Here is a 13,554-nt window from a genome sequence, read left to right as displayed (position 1 = left end):
TCAATCTTTTTGCTTGGGATTGTGCTGCATTACAACTTTTTTCTACAAACTAGGTAAGTTTTTTTTACTCCCCCAGTCTGGTTCTCTACATACATAGAAATGGTTTGCTAGAAAATTGCCCGACTGTATTTGTAGGCCATAATTCACATTGTGAACTCCGTAGATGTTCTTCAAATATGGGAGAAAGGAATCTGTACTTAAAAAAAAAAAAAAAAAAAGCACTCAATGGCACATTTGACTATAAGTAAACTGTGACATGGTGTGGCGTGAAACTGATAATGGCGTTCGTCGGGCATGGGGGATTAGCTCAAGTGGTAGAGCGCTCGCTTAGCATGCGAGAGGTAGCGGGATCGATGCCCGCATTCTCCAATACAATCTTTGGATTCCTTTTTCAGTTGGCCGAGTGAATTGTTTATGCCACCTGCTCGTGGCACACACGTCCAAACCTTGAAGACTTTCAACAATGGCTAAATCAAGCCTTCGATAGCTCAGCTGGTAGAGCGGAGGACTGTAGATCTAAATTAGCAATCCTTAGGTCGCTGGTTCAATTCCGGCTCGAAGGAAGTTTTGTGTATTCTATCAGATGTTTTCAACCTTCTGGCAAATACCAGACAGCTATGCTCTTTCTGGACATGTAGACAGAAACACAACCGGAAAGTTTTTTCTCCAGTTTGCCTTGTGAATTCAAATCTTAGGCAGCAACAGTGCTTTTACTTTATGGAGATGCTGAGCACCAATGTGAAAACGTCTTCAACTGTAGCATGCTACCCAAGCAAAAGGAACCAACGTCCCTGGGTGGACTCGAACCACCAACCTTTCGGTTAACAGCCGAACGCGCTAACCGATTGCGCCACAGAGACACAAACACCTGCCGAACTTTCGTCTAACAGCCGGACGCACCCACCAGTTTTAACCGGAACCTTAAACAATGGTCAGACACCATTTCCTCTAATGATTTTCAACAATAATATGACACAAGAAAGCAAAAAAAAACAAAGAAACAATTGCAGAACCCCAGGAGTACTCTAGTCGCCAACAAATATGTAATGGCTGAAAATTTACATGTCATCGACATGAACAAAAACAGTCATTAGAATTTTACTCTGTACATCTGTTAACACAAGCAGAGTGGCGCAGCGGAAGCGTGCTGGGCCCATAACCCAGAGGTCGATGGATCGAAACCATCCTCTGCTAAATTGTGCTGCATTACAACTTTTTTCTACAAACTAGGTAAGTTTTTTTTCATTCCCCCAGTTTGGTTCTCTATATACAGAGAAATGGTTTACTAGAAAATTGCACGACTGTATTTGTAGGCCATAATTCACATTGTGAAACCCAGCGGTCAATGGATTGAAACCAACCTCTTCTAAATAGTTGTGTTTTATAAACTTCATCATTGCATATCAACTGAACTTTTCTGTCAACAGCAAACGTGTCTCGGATCAAAAACACTAGTCAAAATCCTAAATCCCAGTACAACTCGTGCCAAAGGACCAGAAGGAGATTCGCGACCTCTCAGCATTTTCTATATTCAAACCAAACCATAAAAGATCAATCTTTTCGCTTGGGATTGTGCTGCATTACAACTTTTTTCTACAAACTAGGTAAGTTTTTTTTCATTCCCCCAGTTTGGTTCTCTATATACAGAGAAATGGTTTACTAGAAAATTGCTCGACTGTATTTGTAGGCCATAATTCACATTGTGAAACCCAGCGGTCGATGGATCGAAACCAACCTCTGCTAAATAGTTGTGTTTTATAAACTTCATCATTGCATATCAACTGAACTTTTCTGTCAACAGCAAACGTGTCTCGGATCAAAAACACTAGTCAAAATCCTAAATCCCAGTACAACTCGTGCCAAAGGACCAGAAGGAGATTCGCGACCTCTCAGCATTTTCTATATTCAAACCAAACCATAAAAGGTCAATCTTTTTGCTTGGGATTGTGCTGCATTACAACTTTTTTCTACAAACTAGGTAAGTTTTTTTTACTCCCCCAGTCTGGTTCTCTACATACATAGAAATGGTTTGCTAGAAAATTGCCCGACTGTATTTGTAGGCCATAATTCACATTGTGAAACCCAGCGGTCGATGGATCGAAACCAACCTCTGCTAAATAGTTGTGATTTATAAACTTCATCATTGCATATCAACTGAACTTTTCTGTCAACAGCAAACGTGTCTCGGATCAAAAACACTAGTCAAAATCCTAAATCCCAGTACAACTCGTGCCAAAGGACCAGAAGGAGATTCGCGACCTCTCAGCATTTTCTATATTCAAACCAAACCATAAAAGGTCAATCTTTTTGCTTGGGATTGTGCTGCATTACAACTTTTTTCTACAAACTAGGTAAGTTTTTTTTACTCCCCCAGTCTGGTTCTCTACATACATAGAAATGGTTTGCTAGAAAATTGCCCGACTGTATTTGTAGGCCATAATTCACATTGTGAAACCCAGCGGTCGATGGATCGAAACCAACCTCTGCTAAATAGTTGTGATTTATAAACTTCATCATTGCATATCAACTGAACTTTTCTGTCAACAGCAAACGTGTCTCGGATCAAAAACACTAGTCAAAATCCTAAATCCCAGTACAACTCGTGCCAAAGGACCAGAAGGAGATTCGCGACCTCTCAGCATTTTCTATATTCAAACCAAACCATAAAAGGTCAATCTTTTTGCTTGGGATTGTGCTGCATTACAACTTTTTTCTACAAACTAGGTAAGTTTTTTTTACTCCCCCAGTCTGGTTCTCTACATACATAGAAATGGTTTGCTAGAAAATTGCCCGACTGTATTTGTAGGCCATAATTCACATTGTGAACTCCGTAGATGTTCTTCAAATATGGGAGAAAGGAATCTGTACTTAAAAAAAAAAAAAAAAAAAGCACTCAATGGCACATTTGACTATAAGTAAACTGTGACATGGTGTGGCGTGAAACTGATAATGGCGTTCGTCGGGCATGGGGGATTAGCTCAAGTGGTAGAGCGCTCGCTTAGCATGCGAGAGGTAGCGGGATCGATGCCCGCATTCTCCAATACAATCTTTGGATTCCTTTTTCAGTTGGCCGAGTGAATTGTTTATGCCACCTGCTCGTGGCACACACGTCCAAACCTTGAAGACTTTCAACAATGGCTAAATCAAGCCTTCGATAGCTCAGCTGGTAGAGCGGAGGACTGTAGATCTAAATTAGCAATCCTTAGGTCGCTGGTTCAATTCCGGCTCGAAGGAAGTTTTGTGTATTCTATCAGATGTTTTCAACCTTCTGGCAAATACCAGACAGCTATGCTCTTTCTGGACATGTAGACAGAAACACAACCGGAAAGTTTTTTCTCCAGTTTGCCTTGTGAATTCAAATCTTAGGCAGCAACAGTGCTTTTACTTTATGGAGATGCTGAGCACCAATGTGAAAACGTCTTCAACTGTAGCATGCTACCCAAGCAAAAGGAACCAACGTCCCTGGGTGGACTCGAACCACCAACCTTTCGGTTAACAGCCGAACGCGCTAACCGATTGCGCCACAGAGACACAAACGCCTGCCGAACTTTCGTCTAACAGCCGGACGCACCCACCAGTTTTAACCGGAACCTTAAACAATGGTCAGACACCATTTCCTCTAATGATTTTCAACAATAATATGACACAAGAAAGCAAAAAAAAACAAAGAAACAATTGCAGAACCCCAGGAGTACTCTAGTCGCCAACAAATATGTAATGGCTGAAAATTTACATGTCATCGACATGAACACAAACAGTCATTAGAATTTTACTCTGTAAATCTGTTAACACAAGCAGAGTGGCGCAGCGGAAGCGTGCTGGGCCCATAACCCAGAGGTCGATGGATCGAAACCATCCTCTGCTAAATTGTGCTGCATTACAACTTTTTTCTACAAACTAGGTAAGTTTTTTTTCATTCCCCCAGTTTGGTTCTCTATATACAGAGAAATGGTTTACTAGAAAATTGCACGACTGTATTTGTAGGCCATAATTCACATTGTGAAACCCAGCGGTCAATGGATTGAAACCAACCTCTTCTAAATAGTTGTGTTTTATAAACTTCATCATTGCATATCAACTGAACTTTTCTGTCAACAGCAAACGTGTCTCGGATCAAAAACACTAGTCAAAATCCTAAATCCCAGTACAACTCGTGCCAAAGGACCAGAAGGAGATTCGCGACCTCTCAGCATTTTCTATATTCAAACCAAACCATAAAAGATCAATCTTTTCGCTTGGGATTGTGCTGCATTACAACTTTTTTCTACAAACTAGGTAAGTTTTTTTTCATTCCCCCAGTTTGGTTCTCTATATACAGAGAAATGGTTTACTAGAAAATTGCTCGACTGTATTTGTAGGCCATAATTCACATTGTGAAACCCAGCGGTCGATGGATCGAAACCAACCTCTGCTAAATAGTTGTGTTTTATAAACTTCATCATTGCATATCAACTGAACTTTTCTGTCAACAGCAAACGTGTCTCGGATCAAAAACACTAGTCAAAATCCTAAATCCCAGTACAACTCGTGCCAAAGGACCAGAAGGAGATTCGCGACCTCTCAGCATTTTCTATATTCAAACCAAACCATAAAAGGTCAATCTTTTTGCTTGGGATTGTGCTGCATTACAACTTTTTTCTACAAACTAGGTAAGTTTTTTTTACTCCCCCAGTCTGGTTCTCTACATACATAGAAATGGTTTGCTAGAAAATTGCCCGACTGTATTTGTAGGCCATAATTCACATTGTGAAACCCAGCGGTCGATGGATCGAAACCAACCTCTGCTAAATAGTTGTGATTTATAAACTTCATCATTGCATATCAACTGAACTTTTCTGTCAACAGCAAACGTGTCTCGGATCAAAAACACTAGTCAAAATCCTAAATCCCAGTACAACTCGTGCCAAAGGACCAGAAGGAGATTCGCGACCTCTCAGCATTTTCTATATTCAAACCAAACCATAAAAGGTCAATCTTTTTGCTTGGGATTGTGCTGCATTACAACTTTTTTCTACAAACTAGGTAAGTTTTTTTTACTCCCCCAGTCTGGTTCTCTACATACATAGAAATGGTTTGCTAGAAAATTGCCCGACTGTATTTGTAGGCCATAATTCACATTGTGAAACCCAGCGGTCGATGGATCGAAACCAACCTCTGCTAAATAGTTGTGATTTATAAACTTCATCATTGCATATCAACTGAACTTTTCTGTCAACAGCAAACGTGTCTCGGATCAAAAACACTAGTCAAAATCCTAAATCCCAGTACAACTCGTGCCAAAGGACCAGAAGGAGATTCGCGACCTCTCAGCATTTTCTATATTCAAACCAAACCATAAAAGGTCAATCTTTTTGCTTGGGATTGTGCTGCATTACAACTTTTTTCTACAAACTAGGTAAGTTTTTTTTACTCCCCCAGTCTGGTTCTCTACATACATAGAAATGGTTTGCTAGAAAATTGCCCGACTGTATTTGTAGGCCATAATTCACATTGTGAACTCCGTAGATGTTCTTCAAATATGGGAGAAAGGAATCTGTACTTAAAAAAAAAAAAAAAAAAAGCACTCAATGGCACATTTGACTATAAGTAAACTGTGACATGGTGTGGCGTGAAACTGATAATGGCGTTCGTCGGGCATGGGGGATTAGCTCAAGTGGTAGAGCGCTCGCTTAGCATGCGAGAGGTAGCGGGATCGATGCCCGCATTCTCCAATACAATCTTTGGATTCCTTTTTCAGTTGGCCGAGTGAATTGTTTATGCCACCTGCTCGTGGCACACACGTCCAAACCTTGAAGACTTTCAACAATGGCTAAATCAAGCCTTCGATAGCTCAGCTGGTAGAGCGGAGGACTGTAGATCTAAATTAGCAATCCTTAGGTCGCTGGTTCAATTCCGGCTCGAAGGAAGTTTTGTGTATTCTATCAGATGTTTTCAACCTTCTGGCAAATACCAGACAGCTATGCTCTTTCTGGACATGTAGACAGAAACACAACCGGAAAGTTTTTTCTCCAGTTTGCCTTGTGAATTCAAATCTTAGGCAGCAACAGTGCTTTTACTTTATGGAGATGCTGAGCACCAATGTGAAAACGTCTTCAACTGTAGCATGCTACCCAAGCAAAAGGAACCAACGTCCCTGGGTGGACTCGAACCACCAACCTTTCGGTTAACAGCCGAACGCGCTAACCGATTGCGCCACAGAGACACAAACGCCTGCCGAACTTTCGTCTAACAGCCGGACGCACCCACCAGTTTTAACCGGAACCTTAAACAATGGTCAGACACCATTTCCTCTAATGATTTTCAACAATAATATGACACAAGAAAGCAAAAAAAAACAAAGAAACAATTGCAGAACCCCAGGAGTACTCTAGTCGCCAACAAATATGTAATGGCTGAAAATTTACATGTCATCGACATGAACACAAACAGTCATTAGAATTTTACTCTGTAAATCTGTTAACACAAGCAGAGTGGCGCAGCGGAAGCGTGCTGGGCCCATAACCCAGAGGTCGATGGATCGAAACCATCCTCTGCTAAATTGTGCTGCATTACAACTTTTTTCTACAAACTAGGTAAGTTTTTTTTCATTCCCCCAGTTTGGTTCTCTATATACAGAGAAATGGTTTACTAGAAAATTGCACGACTGTATTTGTAGGCCATAATTCACATTGTGAAACCCAGCGGTCAATGGATTGAAACCAACCTCTTCTAAATAGTTGTGTTTTATAAACTTCATCATTGCATATCAACTGAACTTTTCTGTCAACAGCAAACGTGTCTCGGATCAAAAACACTAGTCAAAATCCTAAATCCCAGTACAACTCGTGCCAAAGGACCAGAAGGAGATTCGCGACCTCTCAGCATTTTCTATATTCAAACCAAACCATAAAAGATCAATCTTTTCGCTTGGGATTGTGCTGCATTACAACTTTTTTCTACAAACTAGGTAAGTTTTTTTTCATTCCCCCAGTTTGGTTCTCTATATACAGAGAAATGGTTTACTAGAAAATTGCTCGACTGTATTTGTAGGCCATAATTCACATTGTGAAACCCAGCGGTCGATGGATCGAAACCAACCTCTGCTAAATAGTTGTGTTTTATAAACTTCATCATTGCATATCAACTGAACTTTTCTGTCAACAGCAAACGTGTCTCGGATCAAAAACACTAGTCAAAATCCTAAATCCCAGTACAACTCGTGCCAAAGGACCAGAAGGAGATTCGCGACCTCTCAGCATTTTCTATATTCAAACCAAACCATAAAAGGTCAATCTTTTTGCTTGGGATTGTGCTGCATTACAACTTTTTTCTACAAACTAGGTAAGTTTTTTTTACTCCCCCAGTCTGGTTCTCTACATACATAGAAATGGTTTGCTAGAAAATTGCCCGACTGTATTTGTAGGCCATAATTCACATTGTGAAACCCAGCGGTCGATGGATCGAAACCAACCTCTGCTAAATAGTTGTGATTTATAAACTTCATCATTGCATATCAACTGAACTTTTCTGTCAACAGCAAACGTGTCTCGGATCAAAAACACTAGTCAAAATCCTAAATCCCAGTACAACTCGTGCCAAAGGACCAGAAGGAGATTCGCGACCTCTCAGCATTTTCTATATTCAAACCAAACCATAAAAGGTCAATCTTTTTGCTTGGGATTGTGCTGCATTACAACTTTTTTCTACAAACTAGGTAAGTTTTTTTTACTCCCCCAGTCTGGTTCTCTACATACATAGAAATGGTTTGCTAGAAAATTGCCCGACTGTATTTGTAGGCCATAATTCACATTGTGAAACCCAGCGGTCGATGGATCGAAACCAACCTCTGCTAAATAGTTGTGATTTATAAACTTCATCATTGCATATCAACTGAACTTTTCTGTCAACAGCAAACGTGTCTCGGATCAAAAACACTAGTCAAAATCCTAAATCCCAGTACAACTCGTGCCAAAGGACCAGAAGGAGATTCGCGACCTCTCAGCATTTTCTATATTCAAACCAAACCATAAAAGGTCAATCTTTTTGCTTGGGATTGTGCTGCATTACAACTTTTTTCTACAAACTAGGTAAGTTTTTTTTACTCCCCCAGTCTGGTTCTCTACATACATAGAAATGGTTTGCTAGAAAATTGCCCGACTGTATTTGTAGGCCATAATTCACATTGTGAACTCCGTAGATGTTCTTCAAATATGGGAGAAAGGAATCTGTACTTAAAAAAAAAAAAAAAAAAAGCACTCAATGGCACATTTGACTATAAGTAAACTGTGACATGGTGTGGCGTGAAACTGATAATGGCGTTCGTCGGGCATGGGGGATTAGCTCAAGTGGTAGAGCGCTCGCTTAGCATGCGAGAGGTAGCGGGATCGATGCCCGCATTCTCCAATACAATCTTTGGATTCCTTTTTCAGTTGGCCGAGTGAATTGTTTATGCCACCTGCTCGTGGCACACACGTCCAAACCTTGAAGACTTTCAACAATGGCTAAATCAAGCCTTCGATAGCTCAGCTGGTAGAGCGGAGGACTGTAGATCTAAATTAGCAATCCTTAGGTCGCTGGTTCAATTCCGGCTCGAAGGAAGTTTTGTGTATTCTATCAGATGTTTTCAACCTTCTGGCAAATACCAGACAGCTATGCTCTTTCTGGACATGTAGACAGAAACACAACCGGAAAGTTTTTTCTCCAGTTTGCCTTGTGAATTCAAATCTTAGGCAGCAACAGTGCTTTTACTTTATGGAGATGCTGAGCACCAATGTGAAAACGTCTTCAACTGTAGCATGCTACCCAAGCAAAAGGAACCAACGTCCCTGGGTGGACTCAAACCACCAACCTTTCGGTTAACAGCCGAACGCGCTAACCGATTGCGCCACAGAGACACAAACGCCTGCCGAACTTTCGTCTAACAGCCGGACGCACCCACCAGTTTTAACCGGAACCTTAAACAATGGTCAGACACCATTTCCTCTAATGATTTTCAACAATAATATGACACAAGAAAGCAAAAAAAAACAAAGAAACAATTGCAGAACCCCAGGAGTACTCTAGTCGCCAACAAATATGTAATGGCTGAAAATTTACATGTCATCGACATGAACACAAACAGTCATTAGAATTTTACTCTGTACATCTGTTAACACAAGCAGAGTGGCGCAGCGGAAGCGTGCTGGGCCCATAACCCAGAGGTCGATGGATCAAAACCATCCTCTGCTAAATTGTGCTGCATTACAACTTTTTTCTACAAACTAGGTAAGTTTTTTTTCATTCCCCCAGTTTGGTTCTCTATATACAGAGAAATGGTTTACTAGAAAATTGCACGACTGTATTTGTAGGCCATAATTCACATTGTGAAACCCAGCGGTCAATGGATTGAAACCAACCTCTTCTAAATAGTTGTGTTTTATAAACTTCATCATTGCATATCAACTGAACTTTTCTGTCAACAGCAAACGTGTCTCGGATCAAAAACACTAGTCAAAATCCTAAATCCCAGTACAACTCGTGCCAAAGGACCAGAAGGAGATTCGCGACCTCTCAGCATTTTCTATATTCAAACCAAACCATAAAAGATCAATCTTTTCGCTTGGGATTGTGCTGCATTACAACTTTTTTCTACAAACTAGGTAAGTTTTTTTTCATTCCCCCAGTTTGGTTCTCTATATACAGAGAAATGGTTTACTAGAAAATTGCTCGACTGTATTTGTAGGCCATAATTCACATTGTGAAACCCAGCGGTCGATGGATCGAAACCAACCTCTGCTAAATAGTTGTGTTTTATAAACTTCATCATTGCATATCAACTGAACTTTTCTGTCAACAGCAAACGTGTCTCGGATCAAAAACACTAGTCAAAATCCTAAATCCCAGTACAACTCGTGCCAAAGGACCAGAAGGAGATTCGCGACCTCTCAGCATTTTCTATATTCAAACCAAACCATAAAAGGTCAATCTTTTTGCTTGGGATTGTGCTGCATTACAACTTTTTTCTACAAACTAGGTAAGTTTTTTTTACTCCCCCAGTCTGGTTCTCTACATACATAGAAATGGTTTGCTAGAAAATTGCCCGACTGTATTTGTAGGCCATAATTCACATTGTGAAACCCAGCGGTCGATGGATCGAAACCAACCTCTGCTAAATAGTTGTGATTTATAAACTTCATCATTGCATATCAACTGAACTTTTCTGTCAACAGCAAACGTGTCTCGGATCAAAAACACTAGTCAAAATCCTAAATCCCAGTACAACTCGTGCCAAAGGACCAGAAGGAGATTCGCGACCTCTCAGCATTTTCTATATTCAAACCAAACCATAAAAGGTCAATCTTTTTGCTTGGGATTGTGCTGCATTACAACTTTTTTCTACAAACTAGGTAAGTTTTTTTTACTCCCCCAGTCTGGTTCTCTACATACATAGAAATGGTTTGCTAGAAAATTGCCCGACTGTATTTGTAGGCCATAATTCACATTGTGAAACCCAGCGGTCGATGGATCGAAACCAACCTCTGCTAAATAGTTGTGATTTATAAACTTCATCATTGCATATCAACTGAACTTTTCTGTCAACAGCAAACGTGTCTCGGATCAAAAACACTAGTCAAAATCCTAAATCCCAGTACAACTCGTGCCAAAGGACCAGAAGGAGATTCGCGACCTCTCAGCATTTTCTATATTCAAACCAAACCATAAAAGGTCAATCTTTTTGCTTGGGATTGTGCTGCATTACAACTTTTTTCTACAAACTAGGTAAGTTTTTTTTACTCCCCCAGTCTGGTTCTCTACATACATAGAAATGGTTTGCTAGAAAATTGCCCGACTGTATTTGTAGGCCATAATTCACATTGTGAACTCCGTAGATGTTCTTCAAATATGGGAGAAAGGAATCTGTACTTAAAAAAAAAAAAAAAAAAAGCACTCAATGGCACATTTGACTATAAGTAAACTGTGACATGGTGTGGCGTGAAACTGATAATGGCGTTCGTCGGGCATGGGGGATTAGCTCAAGTGGTAGAGCGCTCGCTTAGCATGCGAGAGGTAGCGGGATCGATGCCCGCATTCTCCAATACAATCTTTGGATTCCTTTTTCAGTTGGCCGAGTGAATTGTTTATGCCACCTGCTCGTGGCACACACGTCCAAACCTTGAAGACTTTCAACAATGGCTAAATCAAGCCTTCGATAGCTCAGCTGGTAGAGCGGAGGACTGTAGATCTAAATTAGCAATCCTTAGGTCGCTGGTTCAATTCCGGCTCGAAGGAAGTTTTGTGTATTCTATCAGATGTTTTCAACCTTCTGGCAAATACCAGACAGCTATGCTCTTTCTGGACATGTAGACAGAAACACAACCGGAAAGTTTTTTCTCCAGTTTGCCTTGTGAATTCAAATCTTAGGCAGCAACAGTGCTTTTACTTTATGGAGATGCTGAGCACCAATGTGAAAACGTCTTCAACTGTAGCATGCTACCCAAGCAAAAGGAACCAACGTCCCTGGGTGGACTCGAACCACCAACCTTTCGGTTAACAGCCGAACGCGCTAACCGATTGCGCCACAGAGACACAAACGCCTGCCGAACTTTCGTCTAACAGCCGGACGCACCCACCAGTTTTAACCGGAACCTTAAACAATGGTCAGACACCATTTCCTCTAATGATTTTCAACAATAATATGACACAAGAAAGCAAAAAAAAACAAAGAAACAATTGCAGAACCCCAGGAGTACTCTAGTCGCCAACAAATATGTAATGGCTGAAAATTTACATGTCATCGACATGAACACAAACAGTCATTAGAATTTTACTCTGTAAATCTGTTAACACAAGCAGAGTGGCGCAGCGGAAGCGTGCTGGGCCCATAACCCAGAGGTCGATGGATCGAAACCATCCTCTGCTAAATTGTGCTGCATTACAACTTTTTTCTACAAACTAGGTAAGTTTTTTTTCATTCCCCCAGTTTGGTTCTCTATATACAGAGAAATGGTTTACTAGAAAATTGCACGACTGTATTTGTAGGCCATAATTCACATTGTGAAACCCAGCGGTCAATGGATTGAAACCAACCTCTTCTAAATAGTTGTGTTTTATAAACTTCATCATTGCATATCAACTGAACTTTTCTGTCAACAGCAAACGTGTCTCGGATCAAAAACACTAGTCAAAATCCTAAATCCCAGTACAACTCGTGCCAAAGGACCAGAAGGAGATTCGCGACCTCTCAGCATTTTCTATATTCAAACCAAACCATAAAAGATCAATCTTTTCGCTTGGGATTGTGCTGCATTACAACTTTTTTCTACAAACTAGGTAAGTTTTTTTTCATTCCCCCAGTTTGGTTCTCTATATACAGAGAAATGGTTTACTAGAAAATTGCTCGACTGTATTTGTAGGCCATAATTCACATTGTGAAACCCAGCGGTCGATGGATCGAAACCAACCTCTGCTAAATAGTTGTGTTTTATAAACTTCATCATTGCATATCAACTGAACTTTTCTGTCAACAGCAAACGTGTCTCGGATCAAAAACACTAGTCAAAATCCTAAATCCCAGTACAACTCGTGCCAAAGGACCAGAAGGAGATTCGCGACCTCTCAGCATTTTCTATATTCAAACCAAACCATAAAAGGTCAATCTTTTTGCTTGGGATTGTGCTGCATTACAACTTTTTTCTACAAACTAGGTAAGTTTTTTTTACTCCCCCAGTCTGGTTCTCTACATACATAGAAATGGTTTGCTAGAAAATTGCCCGACTGTATTTGTAGGCCATAATTCACATTGTGAAACCCAGCGGTCGATGGATCGAAACCAACCTCTGCTAAATAGTTGTGATTTATAAACTTCATCATTGCATATCAACTGAACTTTTCTGTCAACAGCAAACGTGTCTCGGATCAAAAACACTAGTCAAAATCCTAAATCCCAGTACAACTCGTGCCAAAGGACCAGAAGGAGATTCGCGACCTCTCAGCATTTTCTATATTCAAACCAAACCATAAAAGGTCAATCTTTTTGCTTGGGATTGTGCTGCATTACAACTTTTTTCTACAAACTAGGTAAGTTTTTTTTACTCCCCCAGTCTGGTTCTCTACATACATAGAAATGGTTTGCTAGAAAATTGCCCGACTGTATTTGTAGGCCATAATTCACATTGTGAACTCCGTAGATGTTCTTCAAATATGGGAGAAAGGAATCTGTACTTAAAAAAAAAAAAAAAGCACTCAATGGCACATTTGACTATAAGTAAACTGTGACATGGTGTGGCGTGAAACTGATAATGGCGTTCGTCGGGCATGGGGGATTAGCTCAAGTGGTAGAGCGCTCGCTTAGCATGCGAGAGGTAGCGGGATCGATGCCCGCATTCTCCAATACAATCTTGGGATTCCTTTTTCAGTTGGCCGAGTGAATTGTTTATGCCACCTGCTCGTGGCACACACGTCCAAACCTTGAAGACTTTCAACAATGGCTAAATCAAGCCTTCGATAGCTCAGCTGGTAGAGCGGAGGACTGTAGATCTAAATTAGCAATCCTTAGGTCGCTGGTTCAATTCCGGCTCGAAGGAAGTTTTGTGTATT

The 13,554-nt window shown here is 40.6% G+C and overlaps 10 non-coding genes across 10 annotated transcripts; 6 read left to right on the top strand and 4 right to left on the bottom strand.

The window, feature by feature from the left end:
- The first annotated feature begins 477 nt into the window (after positions 1 to 477).
- TRNAY-GUA (transfer RNA tyrosine (anticodon GUA)) lies at positions 478 to 563 on the top strand. Its single transcript is given in 2 exon segments — positions 478 to 514; positions 528 to 563. It is a non-coding gene; the product is annotated as a tRNA-Tyr (tRNA).
- A 223-nt stretch (positions 564 to 786) lies between these two features.
- TRNAN-GUU (transfer RNA asparagine (anticodon GUU)) lies at positions 787 to 860 on the bottom strand. Its single transcript has one exon. It is a non-coding gene; the product is annotated as a tRNA-Asn (tRNA).
- A 2,288-nt stretch (positions 861 to 3,148) lies between these two features.
- TRNAY-GUA (transfer RNA tyrosine (anticodon GUA)) lies at positions 3,149 to 3,234 on the top strand. The gene is given in 2 exon segments: positions 3,149 to 3,185; positions 3,199 to 3,234. It is a non-coding gene; the product is annotated as a tRNA-Tyr (tRNA).
- Positions 3,235 to 3,457: 223 nt separating this feature from the next.
- TRNAN-GUU (transfer RNA asparagine (anticodon GUU)) lies at positions 3,458 to 3,531 on the bottom strand. The gene has a single exon. It is a non-coding gene; the product is annotated as a tRNA-Asn (tRNA).
- A 2,288-nt stretch (positions 3,532 to 5,819) lies between these two features.
- On the top strand, positions 5,820 to 5,905 carry TRNAY-GUA (transfer RNA tyrosine (anticodon GUA)). Its single transcript is given in 2 exon segments — positions 5,820 to 5,856; positions 5,870 to 5,905. It is a non-coding gene; the product is annotated as a tRNA-Tyr (tRNA).
- Positions 5,906 to 6,128: 223 nt separating this feature from the next.
- TRNAN-GUU (transfer RNA asparagine (anticodon GUU)) lies at positions 6,129 to 6,202 on the bottom strand. The gene has a single exon. It is a non-coding gene; the product is annotated as a tRNA-Asn (tRNA).
- Positions 6,203 to 8,490: 2,288 nt separating this feature from the next.
- Positions 8,491 to 8,576, top strand: TRNAY-GUA (transfer RNA tyrosine (anticodon GUA)). The gene is given in 2 exon segments: positions 8,491 to 8,527; positions 8,541 to 8,576. It is a non-coding gene; the product is annotated as a tRNA-Tyr (tRNA).
- A 2,585-nt stretch (positions 8,577 to 11,161) lies between these two features.
- Positions 11,162 to 11,247, top strand: TRNAY-GUA (transfer RNA tyrosine (anticodon GUA)). The gene is given in 2 exon segments: positions 11,162 to 11,198; positions 11,212 to 11,247. It is a non-coding gene; the product is annotated as a tRNA-Tyr (tRNA).
- Positions 11,248 to 11,470: 223 nt separating this feature from the next.
- TRNAN-GUU (transfer RNA asparagine (anticodon GUU)) lies at positions 11,471 to 11,544 on the bottom strand. The gene has a single exon. It is a non-coding gene; the product is annotated as a tRNA-Asn (tRNA).
- A 1,911-nt stretch (positions 11,545 to 13,455) lies between these two features.
- TRNAY-GUA (transfer RNA tyrosine (anticodon GUA)) lies at positions 13,456 to 13,541 on the top strand. The gene is given in 2 exon segments: positions 13,456 to 13,492; positions 13,506 to 13,541. It is a non-coding gene; the product is annotated as a tRNA-Tyr (tRNA).
- Positions 13,542 to 13,554: the final 13 nt, after the last annotated feature.

Source organism: Dendrobates tinctorius, unplaced genomic scaffold (assembly GCF_039654945.1).
Source record: "Dendrobates tinctorius isolate UK_male_01 unplaced genomic scaffold, ASM3965494v1 ptg000251l, whole genome shotgun sequence".
Lineage (NCBI taxonomy): Eukaryota > Metazoa > Chordata > Amphibia > Anura > Dendrobatidae > Dendrobates > Dendrobates tinctorius.
Note: the sequence above shows the minus strand (reverse complement) of the source record. Positions and strands in the feature narration are given on the sequence as shown.